Here is a 16,453-nt window from a genome sequence, read left to right on the forward strand (position 1 = left end):
TCTCGCTGCCATCGCGCTAGACAACACTTTTCAAGGACTGTTCACAGCCAAATGCACCCCCACAAACACATGAGGATTTTGGATTTCCAGTGCAAAAATACCTCCTGTATGCATGGATGTTGACAGTAAGTCAATCCATATAAGCGCCTATTTATTCTGGTGTTCTTCTGTATCACAGAGCTGTTTGCAGTCTAGCCATATTTCTGCTCACTGTGTCTATAGTGCTAATTATTCATGGCGCCTGTGTATACCGAGTGCTGTTGTTGATTCTGCTCAGATAAATCTGTTCCTTCGGCTTGCTGTGGAGGTGCGGAGTGTGTGTTTGGATCACAGCTCCATCAGTCTCCCAATCCCCTGCTCCCACTTGTACGTCACCTCTGATGAACAGGCCTGCTGCTCACTATTGGAGACACTTCACGGTAGTCTAGCACTGTAATGAGTGGAGATGGAGTGCATTTGAGTACCTGGTACCAGAATAGGTTACACCATTGCCTACCAGTTCCAGATGAAAGCTGTGATTTATGAAAAGTTTGGAGCGGTTTTACAAATGAAGTACTTTGTATACTATGCTACTCCTGCTATCTTTGGAGGGATGTGTGTTGTTTATTTCCTAAACAGCTCAATGGAAATTGCAAGACATTCTGGAGTCTTCGAACACGCAGCACAGTAAACCTCAAAAGCTTATGTCGCCACCTTCCCTGGGCCAATTTGCATGTAAATCTGCTCGTGTTGTTTTAGTATACTGATTTAAAGTGATTTACTGTGACTGCCGCAAGTAATTGTAATTGTTTACGCACGCCTTTGGTGGCATAAATTAAAGGAAAACATAGCTCAAGTGCTGTGTGTGCAAAGAGGGCATTTTTCTGTATTGACGAATGCTCGTTGTGGAGTGTGTCAAATTGCAGCAGCGAGCTTTCCTGACTCAAGTGTGTAGAGAGCCAGTGTTGATTTTACTCAGGAGACTGCAGTAGATTTGCACAGAAAACCTTAATGCCACAAGATGGCCAATATAATCCTAATCCAATCTTAATTTAAATTCAGCGCAGCTCAGCAGGCATGCATATTTTTTGTATATTTGATGACATTTTATAGTTTGGAAATAACAGGGGAATGGCCATAAAGCCCAGACCAAATTTAGTTCAATTAAGTAACCTCTCAGAGTGAATAAAAATTGATGATACCTCCTTTCTTTTGTTCACAGCATTGATGGTGATTTATTCCAGCACAAGGCGAAAGAAAGAGGCCAGGCACGGCAGTCCTCATAAGACTGTATGATCATTGAGATGAGCTGCAAAGCCCGTTGAGATCAATGCTGTTCATCCCTCTCAAAGTGTCCTTGGGCAAAACACTGAACCCCTGCTGCTGTGCGCTGACCCCTTCGGTGAAACAGCATGTGAATATGAGTGTCAGAGGAATACGAAATGAAACAAATTTATGATTAAACTTTGCACACAGGATAACTGAAAAAGGCTATGAGTCTAAATTTATGACTCTAGACTGTCCCACAGTCATCTATCCTTGGAAAATGTCCTTGACCAGGACAGTGAATCCCCAGCAGTTCACTAGCTGTAAATTTCTCTAGACGGGAGCGTCTAAAATGTAAATCATAAGTCAAAACTGCACTGTGTCAACTACAGACTCCATGCCTCCACCTAACCCACAAGGGGGAGCCATGTGAGAAGTTTTTTTTTTCGCTTCTATTGATCGCTTTCTACCACTTTTCTTCCTCCTCAAGGCCTTCGCCATCTGTGCAACTGTGACAATGTGTGCTGAAATTAAATGCAAGCCAAAGGCAAAGTAATTTTTGTCTGTGGTCCAGCTAAGAAAATTAAAACACAATAAAAAAAAAAAAAAGCTCAATATACAGCATTAGGAATATCCTTAATTGTCACAGACTTGTTTACAGAAGTATAAGGGTGCCTGCTGCCTTCTGGGATACATATCAAATACAATAACTTCACAGACTTTTGTGTATCAGCGTAATCTTCAGTTTGATCAATTGAGCATATCGTGCTGTGTTTAATATTTTCGCCATGCTTTTGCTATCAAATAAAAGCAGATTGTTTTATTGATATTTTCACAGTAACGTAAATCCAAAACAAGCCTGAATCATTGTAGAAATTCTGTATCTTAAAACCTATTCAACAAATCTTCTGTGGCATAAACAGACAGCAATGAAAAAAAATCTATTTGTCGTGAATACTCTTCTATAAGAAGACAGACACATTCATGGACACTTCCCTTTTTTGAAGCAGAAGTTTCAGGGTAGAAATAACCTATAGTTTAGAGCTTTACCTTAAATGTTCATTAGAGATGCTGAGAATAGTGCATGGGTTATGAAACTGAACATAAATGTCACCGTCTGCTAGAATGACACCAAACTTAACGTGTACAACATTTTCAAATGAAACATAGGTTCCTTGTATGCAAGCTGCAACCAGGAGTGGGAGGTACCCAGAAGTAAGTGCACATTCATCTTTGGTGTTCAGAAAAAGCAGATTCTTCGAGTTGTTGTGCAGATAGTTCTCATAATTAAGTTGTGAAAAATCCAACATCAGCAGAAAAAAAGAAAGATGATTGTGCAAAACTGAGCAGATGCGCAACTCAGTAAAACTACTTGTGAGCCAAGAACAGTGAAACATGCAGCACTGCAGATACTTGCTAGAGAGAGAGCTCTTTAACACAATGCTTTTTGATCCATATAATTTGTATTTAAAAACCTTTCCAATCATTTTCTAGGCACAAACGCTCCTTGAAGACATACTTCTAGGTGGAATTAAGTCTTCATCGCAGCGAAGAGTGGCTTGAAATATTAGAAATTAGAGTATTTCTCTATTGTTTTGGCACTTTTCTTGAAAGATTTTTGAAGTCATTGGCTACGTGCAGCAAAATACTAGATAAGATAAGCTGCAACCATTAATTCATGTGTCAAAATCGAGTCTTATGTTACTGAATAACTAACCAAACTAAAAAAAAAAGAGTCCTTTTGAGACTGTGTGAACCACGGTGTTCATAATGTTCAGATATTTTTTCAGAGTGACTTTTGTCCCACATGTTCTCTCTGGTAGTGAATAGCTGCAATAGCAGACTATTATTTTTCTGAGAAAATTTTTTTTGAGAATGCTAATGTGATCTACACTGAATGCTCTTCAGAGGCCCATTTTAGGAGACAAAGTGCTATTTCCTGCTTTGCAAACAATGCACACTTGCCTAACGAGGAGGCTAATGAGAATGTTCATACAACACAGGATAATGCCAGAAATAAAAAGAAAATGCACAAAACACTGCATGGAACAAAAGTGTCTAGATCAACTATATTTTGACAGTTAGATGTTGTTTTCTGCATGTGATTGCTTATATTTTGCAGAGTAAAACTATCACGCTGTGGCCAGCATCAGGGATCATCTGAGAACTGAGCCAAAGCAAGTGAGAAAAACTGTAAAGCAAGGCTGACTGTATATATATAATGGCCACAAGTGACATTTGCAGAGGAAAAAGTAAATGCCAAAATGTAGTGTGCACAAGCAGAAAGTAGTCATAGAGTTAGTGAACAGAGTCAGAACAGAAGTTTGCACATGATTTCAAATACATGAACTTTGAGCAAGTTCAACTTTAAGAGAAAGGTTGTGATATTTCTTCTTTCTGAAGAAGTGTCATTCAAAGTATGAGGAAATATATGCAGTAAAATAACACAGATCTTAAAATAGTTCAAATTCAGACTTCCAAGCATACCAGGTGGCGGTGATGGGGACCAGATGATGAATGTGGAGGTAAACCTGCAGCCACAGCGTTCACAGAAGTTTTGTTTTTCTTTCTGCCGTTCTCCATGTTGCACAGTTTATCATGGGATAAGCTGTAAAAATAGAACTCGGAGACTTTGCGTTTTTCTAGCAGATCACTGTAGCCAACTCCTTTGAAAACCAGTGTGAGGTAGGGTACAGTAAGCCTGTATTGCAATAGCAGCGTAATTAAATACAGCAGAGCGGTCTCATTTCCAACTTGTCACACAGCTAACGCAGGCTAAGAATAGTGGTTCAACACTCGGCAGGAAAACTCTTGTCATCCAGGTGGAAGTCCAGAGACTTTAGAGTCTTTATAGTAATTTTCGGAAACTATGTTAATGTAATACTAGTGCTTTGAAATGACAGCAAAAAAGGTCCTGACTATGACTTTGTGTGTGACAATTTGGGAGTAAGAATGTGTTCATCAAGCACGGAAAGTAAAGTCCCACATACTTTCAATCAAAGGGCTGTCAGTGGAGCTTTAAATACCCCACAGAACAGATCCTTCACTTGGTTACTGTGTTTGCATGCTACCAGCTGGATGGACTGCATTCTCCTGGACTGGTTTATGCCACTGCCCTACTTTTCTTGTGACTACAAAGCATGAGTTGCAAACACAACCAAAAACAGGCCCTCCCTGTTAACCAGATGCCAGGAAGTCTTTAGACTTTGTTTCTTTAGGTGGTTATTTATGCCTGACCAGTATAAAAGCAATGGGGATTGTTCATTTCGACTTATCAAAGAGTCTTGACGGCAGTTATAATGTACAGTATGTACTCAAGGAAAGGTACTTCACAGCTGCACTGTGTGATATGCTACTATATCAGTTCACGTGTTGGCAGGGAACAATAAAATAAAGAACCTGCTGAACACACAAGCTTAATGATGCCACCGTTCTCAAGTTCATAGAGTTTGTATCCTCTGTAGTTTTACCGCATGTTAACAATCAGACTCTTATGTACATGTATATATATTCTTGTTAAAAACAGCATGTTATTTGATATGGATGTGTTGACCTACTTATTTGGGCTCGGCAGAAGCAGTGACTACTTTTAAACTCTAAATATATCTTTTACACCCACAGTAGGAACCAAGACTGGTCTTGAGTGACAGATTAGTCAGCTGCAATAAATTTATCTGTGTTCCAGTAATTAATTATATATTTCTGACGGCAGTATGCAGAAAGTCGAGGACGATTTGTTGGCAAAGACCTTAGTCACAACTTTAATCTTAAATACAAAACGTTAATGACAACATTATTCAAGTATTTTCTTAAAATGTTTTTATATTGATTTGAACACCAAATAAATAAAAAAGACAGAAAATGCATTTTGTCATATATATATATATATATATATATATATACACACACACACACACACTCTTTCTTTATAATAGTAAAAAACATGAGACAGTGAAGTAGGGATCCAGTTTTACTAGAGGGACATGTTGATTTAGATAAAGTAATAAAACATGGCTTCAGGTTACAATGGAGAAAAATCAATAGTGCTTTTAAATTAGCCTACATCTTACCAGTTGTTTGATATGCACCACAGCATACGTCAGTGATGAAACACACTGCACTGGAAAGGAGTATAATAGTGTTTTAACAGTTGGCTTGGCAACAGAAGAAAGAACATAACACTAGGGTGATACCAGTAGCAATTACTCTTAGTTCAATACAACTCAACCCCTGAACACTACTAATCTTAACCAAGAAAATAGGTTAGGCCACACAAATGTAGGAGTCAGTGTAAACACCATGTTACTACTTAAAGACAAAGACAAAGCATAAGCTTGTAGTGCCAAATCAAATTGTTATGCTAGCCAGGGTAACCGGGGTTCTCAAGAATTCAATGGCTTCCTAGTAGAAACTACAGCAAATCAAATTACTAACCACCTACATTACATGTAACACATTGAATGTAGAGAACAAAGGGCAGCGAATACCTTCACTAGCCGAGGTTCTAATGCTTGATTTATGGTACCACGGTTGTATCTGTTTACGACGGTATTTGAATATGAAGAGCGTCTGGAGAGGGGTTTTCAACCTACTGTGGAAATGAAAGAAAATATATCATTGCTAACATGGCTTTTATTAGTGGCATTTTATTAAAACTTTTATTAAATGCGTAGTCGTAGTCATTTTATACAGACATTGCAAATGTGCTCATGAAGAGTTGGCGCTCAGTCCAATTTAAGGTCATAAGCTTCGTCTGGCGTGAGTGCTCAGGCCGACAAGTGACTGAGAGCGCAAGAAGGCCAATGCAAACAAGCTTACAGACACAAATAAGACTAGATTAAGTTTTAGTTTAGAGGAGAGATATATATTTTGCTCGTAACTGCATTTGTGCCTATATAGCAACAGTTCGGACACAATGTACTAAAGATAAGCATAAGAAGTGCAAATCAACAGGAAACATCTGGAGGTTAAGACAGTTGAAATAGCCTTGTATGGTTATATATATATATATATATATATATATATATATATATATATATATATATATACAGTGGGGCAAAAAAGCATTTAGTCAGCCACCGATTGTGCAAGTTCCCCCACCTAAAATGATGACAGAGGTCAGTAATTTGCACCAGAGGTACACTTCAACTGTGAGAGACAGAATGTGAAAAAAAAAATCCATGAATCCACATGGTAGGATTTGTAAAGAATTTATTCGTAAATCAGGGTGGAAAATAAGTATTTGGTCAATAACAAAAATACAACTCAATACTTTGTAACATAACCTTTGTTGGCAATAACAGAGGTCAAACGTTTACTATAGGTCTTTACCAGGTTTGCACACACAGTAGCTGGTATTTTGGCCCATTCCTCCATGCAGATCTTCTCGAGAGCAGTGATGTTTTGGGGCTGTCGCCGAGCAACACGGACTTTCAACTCCCGCCACAGATTTTCTATGGGGTTGAGGTCTGGAGACTGGCTAGGCCACTCCAGGACTTTCAAATGCTTCTTACGGAGCTACTCCTTTGTTGCCCGGGCGGTGTGTTTTGGATCATTGTCATGTTGGAAGACCCAGCCTCGTTTCATCTTCAAAGTTCTCACTGATGGAAGGAGGTTTTGGCTCAAAATCTCACGATACATGGCCCCATTCATTCTGTCCTTAACACGGATCAGTCGTCCTGTCCCCTTGGCAGAAAAACAGCCCCATAGCATGATGTTTCCACCCCCATGCTTCACAGTAGGTATGGTGTTCTTGGGATGCAACTCAGTATTCTTCTTCCTCCAAACACGACGAGTTGAGTTTATACCAAAAAGTTCTACTTTGGTTTCATCTGACCACATGACATTCTCCCAATCCTCTGCTGTATCATCCATGTGCTCTCTGGCAAACTTCAGACGGGCCTGGACATGCACTGGCTTCAGCAGCGGAACACGTCTGGCACTGCGGGATTTGATTCCCTGCCGTTGTAGTGTGTTACTGATGGTGACCTTTGTTACTTTGGTCCCAGCTCTCTGCAGGTCATTCACCAGGTCCCCCCGTGTGGTTCTGGGATCTTTGCTCACCGTTCTCATGATCATTTTGACCCCACGGGATGAGATCTTGCGTGGAGCCCCAGATCGAGGGAGATTATCAGTGGTCTTGTATGTCTCCCATTTTCTGATGATTGCTCCCACAGTTGATTTTTTCACACCAAGCTGCTTGCCTATTGTAGATTCACTCTTCCCAGTCTGGTACGGGTCTACAATACTTTTCCTGGTGTCCTTCGAAAGCTCTTTGGTCTTGGCCATGGCGGAGTTTGGAGTCTGACTGTTTGAGGCTGTGGACAGGTGTCTTTTATACAGATGATGAGTTCAAACAGGTGCCATTCATACAGGTAACGAGTGGGGGACAGAAAAGCTTCTTACAGAAGACGTTACAGGTCTGTGAGAGCCAGAGATTTTCCTTGTTTGAGGTGACCAAATACTTATTTTCCACCCTGATTTACGTATAAATTCTTTACAAATCCTACCATGTGAATTCATGGATTTTTTTTTCACATTCTGTCTCTCACAGTTGAAGTGTACCTCTGGTGCAAATTACTGACCTCTGTCATCATTTTAAGTGGGGGAACTTGCACAATCGGTGGCTGACTAAATACTTTTTTGCCCCACTGTATATATATATATATATATATATATATATATATATAAATTGCTGATAACGGAAACTTGTCTGTTACTAACTGTAACTAATGCATGTTATATTGTTTGCTGATGCGAGAACCATTTTGAAGTGTGCTTTCTAGCGGATATCTATGCTGATGATGCCACGGTGTACATCTCCCCATGCGTGTGTTTAATAAAATCATTGCTTGACTGAACTCATCTGGACCAGTATTTGTTTGTTCTCATCCTCATATAAAAGAATTCGGGAAACTACACAAAAGTGGTCCTGTGCAGTTCTCTTAAACCCCAACAGAAGGTGTCCCAACTGTGCGTCGGCTGATTGGGTAACAGGTGGGCTGGAACGGAGAAGGAAGACAGGCTTCTTCGGTTCTGGAGTTCACCTGGAATCGGAGAAGTGTGAAAAATATGGGATGAAAAGCACAGACAGTGGCTGTAGTAGACACTTGTTTTTTAACATTTGGTTTCACTTCAGTTCTTTGAATAAGTTTGCTTTTTGCTGTGGCTGCCTGATGAACTAGCAGCAGCAGCAGCAGCAAGAGAGGCCTACAGACTAGTTTACCACATACTTTGGACACTGCCGCCATCTGGGAACAGACACTCTCTGCAAGTAAACCAGCTGTCCGTAGCTAATGCACTGCCAATGGAGAACCACGTCGAACCCAAAACTGACTAGGACTCAACCAGTTTTTGTCAGCATTCCTGGGCATCTCAACACTCACATACTTAGCCAGGCAAGCTCTAAAAGGAGAAATCTACCTAATGTGGCAACATCAGCATGACCCTGCTAGCTAACACAGCTCCAGGGCTCACCTTCAAACTGCATCCCAGAGGAACTCTCATTAGGTTACAGCTTGCTCTCTCACCCTCTGTCTTTTTTCATCCTTCACACAGGACCCTTTTCTACCTTGATAGCAAAGAGTGTTAATCCAAATCTACACTGGGGGAAATAATTATGTGATAACCTGCTAAATTTGCAAAACTGATTTGCATGCATTGAGTAAAATTTGAATGCTTAGCAAAACATGACTTAGAATTTGTTGGCTAGAACAGAACTTGATGAACATGGTGCAACATCATCATCTACACAGATGTAAATTCTGGGGCTAAGAATTGTATATACACGGCTCAAAGGAATAGTTTTCAACCAGAGTAGAGCACCAAGTTCACCAAGACCACTCCAGGATGGCGCATCAATATGTACCACTGCCATAAGGTTTGCTTTTTCTCCCAGCACAGTCTCAAGAGCGTGGTGGAGATTTTAGGAGACACGCAGTTACTGTAGGAGATATGGGCTAGGCCTCAAATGTTCTTTAACACCACAAAAAGGATCAGTATCTGCTCCTTTGTGTAAGGAGGAACAAGATGAACATGGCCAGAGAGCTTCAAAATGACCAAACAATCAAAAACAGACTTTATGATGGTGGCCTCAGGGACCAAAGTCCTCTATTGGGCCCTGTGTTCACTGCCCAGCACTTTGGAGCCCGATTGGCATTGCAATAGAATACCAGAATTGTCAGGTCAGCCACTGCCACCATGTACTTTTTACAGATGGACAGCAGGTTCACCCTGAGTACATGTGAAAGATGTGAAAGGGTCTGGAGAAGCAGTGAAGAACATTATGTTGCTTATAACATTGTTCAACAGACAGGTTTGAGGGTGGGTCAGTGATGGTCTTGGGAGGCAGGTCACTGAAGGTATGACCTCTACAGGCTTGGTAACATCCCCCTGTAATTCAGTGTAGGGAGGAAATCCTTGGACTCCCTGTGAGACCCTACCCCAGTGGGTCCTGGGTTACTCCTGATACACAACAATGTTTGTCCTCATGTGGAAATTCCTGGATGATGAAGGCCCCTCCACACTCACCTGACCTAAATCTAACACCTCTGGAACATTATGGTTCAGCCCATCCAAGGCTGACAGGTTGGAGCTCAGAGTGTCCAGGAGCTCAGTGATGCCCTGGTTCAGATCTGGGAGGAGATCCTCCAGAACACCATCTGTTCTCTCATTATGAGCAGGTCCCGATATTATCAGGGATAGCCTGCCGCATCATTTGCCTTTGATTTTCGGGATGTCTTTGAAATTAGCCCTCTGAAGGTTGATAATTTCCCTTCTCATCAAATGATATAGCATCCATTCATTCCCGACACATTAGTTAGTCCGTATCAGTACAGATATCCAGGATGATTTTTCCCCCACTGAGATGTGATGTGTTTTTTAAGAGTTCCTTTAATTTTTTGTATAGTTACTCCATTGACATTACTGTCAGCCTCAAGGACCTCCCAAAGACAAAGAACAGTTGCTAAGTTATCACGCAGGTGAAAATGATCAAAACCTAAATGTTTTGAAGGGGACCTACAGTTTAATGGTTCCAACTGCCTATTTTATTCTTGACCTATAAGAAAACAACAAAACAGGTCACAAAAAAAAGGAAAAAAAGATTTATAAAAATTAGCAGACCCCAAGATAAGTGCACGCACACACCAATCAATATATGAGAGCAGTGCAGGTGGTGTGGTGGACTCTATTGATTGCTTTGGTCTTGCGTCAAAATGATCTTGGTTTTCATTTTCAATGACTTCTGCAAACCCATGACTGGCTTTTGTTATTAGTTGTGGCATTTAAAACTAAACGTTTAATCAGAAAAACAACCCACACTGAAAATCAACACTGGCTACACATGTTGTGAGTAGCAGTTTGTTTCAGCTTATTCTGCCTCGACTTTGTGTTGCAAAAAAAGCGAAGTCCCGGGGAATCTCGTAATATCTCTGCCCCTTTAAAATGCCACTGCGGTGCCATGTGACCTCACATTAAGCAGGCCTCTGGGGGAGTTAACAGTGACATTTACAATTTTTTGGCAGGCTTCACGTTTATAAAATTGCTCTCTATCATATATATTTGAGCTGCTTTTGATAAGGACATTGTAATGTATGTTGAAGGTCTCAACGAAGTGACATTTTTCTGACCTACAAAAAGTTCTGTTGTTCTATCAGCCTTCAAAGAGGACGCTGAATAAGGAGCGCTTAAAAGCCAGGAACACTGTTATATACAATATGTTTTATTTATCTTAAATTCTGCAGGGCATGCTTAGAGGCCTCAAAGCCTAGTTTATTTTAGTGGTCAATATGTAATATGTATAAGAGATGAAATTGTTTATTTAGCATGGCAGTGCATTTTCCATGTGGATGCTTCAATTAGGAGTCATTAGTCCATTTATGTTAAGCTGCTATAATCAATATTTCAATATTATATGCCCTGAAAACACATTTTCTAGTGAATGTTATGTTTTCTGTGTAAGTGAAAATAGATGTTCTTCCTTCTAGGAATGGGCATCTCCAGCTAAAATGGGTTTCCATTTTCACTAGAAACGTTTGGGCTATTTTTAGGACTTTTACCCCAAATGGATCTCAAATGACTGCAAATAGCTGTGGCAGAATTTTGACCTCGTAGAGTTTATGTTGACCCTCATTTTTGTAGGTTTTGAAGGAATTTCATTCAAGACTTTTTGATACCATAGGGATCTTTGGCTATACGTGTTTCTTCAGTTTACATATTTTAAATCCCCCCAAAACAAAGAAACAGAGAAAATATATGTTTTATGTCAGAAAGCACTCAAATCTTTGGGGATCACATCCCTACCTGTCATAGGGTGGCTTGTGTGTTACACCCTGGACAAAAGACAAAAAAAATCTGTTGCAGGGCTGACACACTGTCAACCCTTCACGCTCTCATTCACACCTACAGTGAATTTAGAATCACCAATTAAACTAACCCTGTGCATGTCTTTGGACTGCTGGAGAAAACTGGAGTACCTGGAGAGAACACACACAGATGCAGGGAGGATGAAAATGTATGAAAACTCAAATATTCAAAAATGATGACCATCCTTTGTTATTTTATATGAAAGGTTTTTTCTTTTCTTTGTGCTTTGCTTTCCTCAGATTACACAAAAGTGATGTCACACAGTCCGTGCACCAGTCAGAGCTCAGAACATTTGATGTCAGTGGCCAGGATAGGTTTTTGTAATATATAACGGAGCTACTATCAATAAATTCTGATCAAACATTCCCACAGAGTCCTGATGAAAGAATAGATCAAAAACTAAATCGGTCATTGTTGCTGATTTTGTCCTATTATTGACCTATTATGCTAATTTCCAGGACCATATTTTTCTTTTCTGGGTTCTGCTAGAGTAGTTATGGTTAAAAATAATTCCCAGTTGTAAAATTATTGGAATAGTTGGAAAATAATTAGCGAGGAAGCTCCTGGGATGCTCAAGTCCGAAGTGCAGAGCAATAGTCTCCTCATTGTTGAAATATCTACTTGATGTAACACAATTTATTTTAAATGATCCAAGGACTTACAGGTTTTAAGATGGAACCAGAATCTAGACGCAGTCATCATTTCTTTTTTTCCATGTAGTCTTGCTTTAGGATATCTTTAGTGTCTTCTAAGGTGGACCAAACAAATGTACTCTTAAGAGGCAGCTGAGCCTCTAATAAGCAAAAGTAAAGTAAATTAAAGTAAGTGAAATAAAAAAGACATTAAGAGGTGTCACAAATGGTGGTGGTTACCTAAACAGAAAGTTTTCTTTTTAATTTCCTTCCTCTTTCTCTGGAAACCTGACTTAATTTATATTTTCACCACTTAGTGAGAATCGTGAAGGTGAAGCTCATAGTTGTGTCCACTTTTCTCCATTGTGTGAGCATCTCTAACCACTTGCAGTTTCTCTTGAAAAGGCTGTTGATAAGACAGCAAAGCAGCTCTTGTCTCTGTTGTTCATGTTTGTGCTCTCCAGTTTTAATTATTAGTGCTGGTTTCTGCCACTGAGGAACGTCTTCCTCAATTATATATCAAAATGATTTTCAGTTATGAGTTTTTTGTGGGTTTTTTTTTTTTTTTTTTCATTTTTTTAGCCAGTCACCTTCTTTCTAATCTCCTTTAAGAAGCAAAATCAGGCAGAGCAATTATTGGTATTAGAGCTACTCCTTTTACAGAAAAGTGCTGGTGTGAGGTCATCACCAGCTCACTTCTCATCTTAATGCTCCCAAATGTGGCTAATGTTCCCCATGGCGATCATTAAAATTTCATCTCATCTTAACATGGAAGCACAGCTGCTTTCCTGCTTTCTTTTGTATTACACTGCAAATACTCTGAAGAGCGTATTCTCTGTTGTTACCGAGTAATTTTCACACTTACATCCACAAGACTAGTGACTTTCAAGTTTTTTCTACCTTCAAGGATAAGTGTAATGTGTCGGTCTTGTGGCTTTGGTCCAATCGAAGGCTCCTTTCATCTTGCCAATCACCCGCTGTTTGACAAAACCATTGATTTAACTTTCTTCTGCCCCTATAATGAGATGCATTTTAACTACTATGCTTTTTGATCCTTAGACACATTTTTTTTCCGTCTAATCTCTGAGATCCAAGCTTCTGGTCTGAGGATCGGCGTCTTTTCAACATCTAGCTATCCAGTTCAATATGTTTTACTCATTTAGCAGTTTAACAGCTTACCCCTCTTTAATGGAAACGAAAGGACTGAAAGTACTCTGTATTCAATACCTGGATCAAAGCTGAGTAACTGCAGCACAAGAGTAATCAAAGATCTAATTGTACTGTAAATAAAAAGCAGATAAATTATGCTGGCTGGCAGGTGACACAAAGAGCTCAGTTCTTCAAGTTCCATAAATAATCAACAAGCCATTTCCTGTTTTGCATATTCATATCTTTCTGGCTCGTGATGAGCGGCCGATGACGTGAGACCATCAGTGTTTCGAAACTATAAACACGACATGTCTGAGATCTCAGAACACGAAACAACAACCGTTCATGCAGCAGTCTCGACATCAGCTTTACTTTTACTGCCAGCAACAGCAGATAATCCAATAAATGCCCATGACTGGTTTCATTGTACAGGTGTGGGACTTGGCCTTTTTCCCAATAGAAAGAAGGTCATGCTGAGTTATACTGAGAGTTAATAATGGCTTCTGTGTTAAAGAGACTTACACAAAGGACATATTGGCTGAAACATTAATTGCACATGTTTGGCAATGAGTGTAAACTGCACAGCAGTTTGTAATGAGACTACAGAGTTTCCTCTTGGTATTTCTATGTAAAAAGAAAATAAGTGATGATTATAAAAGTGATTAGTTGATATGGATGGGTAGCCAGGGACTGAAGATCTATTTATTTTGCTGTGATACTTGTAGTGGTGTCTATTTTTACACAGCTATTCTTTAGACTTAGTTCATCTCTGATAAGGTTGCCAGCCAAATGGATTATCTTTTCAACATAGCAAGCTTTATTTCATTACTGTATCACTGGGAATTAAATAAGTCCAGCTATGTCGGACCCAAAGTCACTCTTCAAATAGCAATATGTTAGCTAACAGCCACTGAACTCTTCTGCAGAGATGGGAGAATTATGTTGTTATTTTTTCCCTCTGCCTGCTACAAACATAAGGAAGCTTATAGGTTCATGCTCTGGGTATTAACAGGGGGATTAGCGAGGAAGCTTCTGGGATGCTCAAGTCCGTGAAGCGCAGAGCAGCAGTCTCCTCATTGTTGAAATATCTACTTGATGTAACATAATTAATTAATTTATTTTAAATGATCCAAGGTCTTATAGCTTTTAACATGGAACCAGAATTTAGCAGTAGTCAACATTTCTTTTTCCCATGTAGTCTTGCTTCAGGATATCTTTAATCTCTAGACCAAAACAAATGTACTCTTAAGAGGCAGCTGCCCCTGTGATCAGATAAACTGTGAAATTAAGAGTATAATGTGACGTATGTACAGCTGGTTCTCCATTATAATGAAGCTCAGTATTCAGTAGTCTGAATATAGTATAATTTGTTAAAGACACACACAACTATAACCGTGTTGCCTCTGTCTGAGTACTTGGCTTCCTCTCACAGTCTAAAGATATGCATGCTGGGTTAACTAGTGATTCTAAATGAGTTGTAGGTGTGAATTCGAAGGCGGATGGTTTTCTGTCTCTCTGTGCCAGCTATGCAACAGACTGATACCCCATCTCTCACCCCATGACAGCTGAGCAAGGCTCCAGCCCTCCACCTTGATTTTATTCTGACTGCTGGATGGATGGACGGATAGACGGACAACTCTCTGGACTTGTTACAAAAAAAGAATGCGGCAGGCAGGATGAGGACCCAAACTCAGGACTCGCAGACACAGAAGGGGGACGTTAAAGAGGCAGCTTTTATTGCACTGAAGCTGAAAACCAAACAAAACCTGAAAGTCACGAAATCGAAATCTAAACTGGAAACAGGAAGGCTAAGGACTAAAAGAGTAGAGACCAGGAAGCTAGACATTGCCAGGACCTTGAAAAACCACAGAGAAACTTATAGCACACGGGACAACACGACAACGTCCAGAGGAAAACACAGGGCTTAAATACAGAAGGGGGTAAGGAGGGAATGAGACAGGAGGAGAGCACAGCTGGGAATAATCACATATAAGGAGACAAAGGAGAAGCAGAACTCAGTATACTGAACACAGGACTATCAAAATAAAACAGGAAGCATGACCACTATTGATGCAGACAAAACACGGGAGTTTAGCACTGTGACTGGGGAAATTAAAACAGAGACAAGACTAGACACTGAGACCCGGAGACAGGATGACTAGTGGAACAGAGGGAACAGAGAGAACAAGAAACACGGAGACAAGAGTAACTAAACGTGGAACATGGGGAAGGCACAGAAACCATGAGAAATTCTAAATAATAATGAAAGCAAATGGTAAATGGCCTGTATTTGTATAGCGCTTTACTTAGCCCCTAAGGACCCCAAAGCGCTTTACACATCCAGTCATCCACATGTGATGGCAAGCTACATTGTAGCCACAGCCACCCTGGGGCGCACTGAAGGAGGCGAGGCTGCCGGACACTGGCGCCACCAGGCCCTCTGACCACCACCAGTAGGCAACGGGTGAAGTGTCTTGCCCAAGGACACAACGACCGAGACTGTCCAAGCCGGGGCTCAAACCGGCAACCTTCCGATTACAAGGCGAACTCCCAACTCTTGAGCCACGATCGCCCCACGATCGAAAGCAAAGACTATTATTAATTCAAAACACAAACCACTGGGTCACCAACCCAGGACCATGACTTATTTCACCAAAAAGAACTTCAAACAAACAAAAACAGGTCAAAAGACAATAAAACAACTATATTTCCTAAAATTTGCAACAAAACAAAAATTGCCTGTTGCATTAATCATCTGATGATCCCTCAAACCCTAACCACTAGTTTATGATTACTGAGTTCCACCATAGCCCAACATTCAGCCTACTGTATGACTGTAAAACGTTGTTCTTTCCACCGGACATTAAATGGAAAATGTATTTAGTTCCCACACAGAAATGATTAGAAGCTGGTGGAAAACATTCACAGTCATTGCATCTTAGAAAAACAAAACAGTGTCGCAAACAGCCGCGGTTACCTAAACAGAAAGTTTTTTATTTACTTCCTCTTTCTCATAAAGACTCCGGAAACCTGACCTAATTTGTATTTTCACCACTTAGTGA

This window comes from Maylandia zebra, linkage group LG11, assembly GCF_041146795.1.
Source record: "Maylandia zebra isolate NMK-2024a linkage group LG11, Mzebra_GT3a, whole genome shotgun sequence".
Classification (NCBI taxonomy): Eukaryota; Metazoa; Chordata; class Actinopteri; order Cichliformes; family Cichlidae; genus Maylandia; species Maylandia zebra.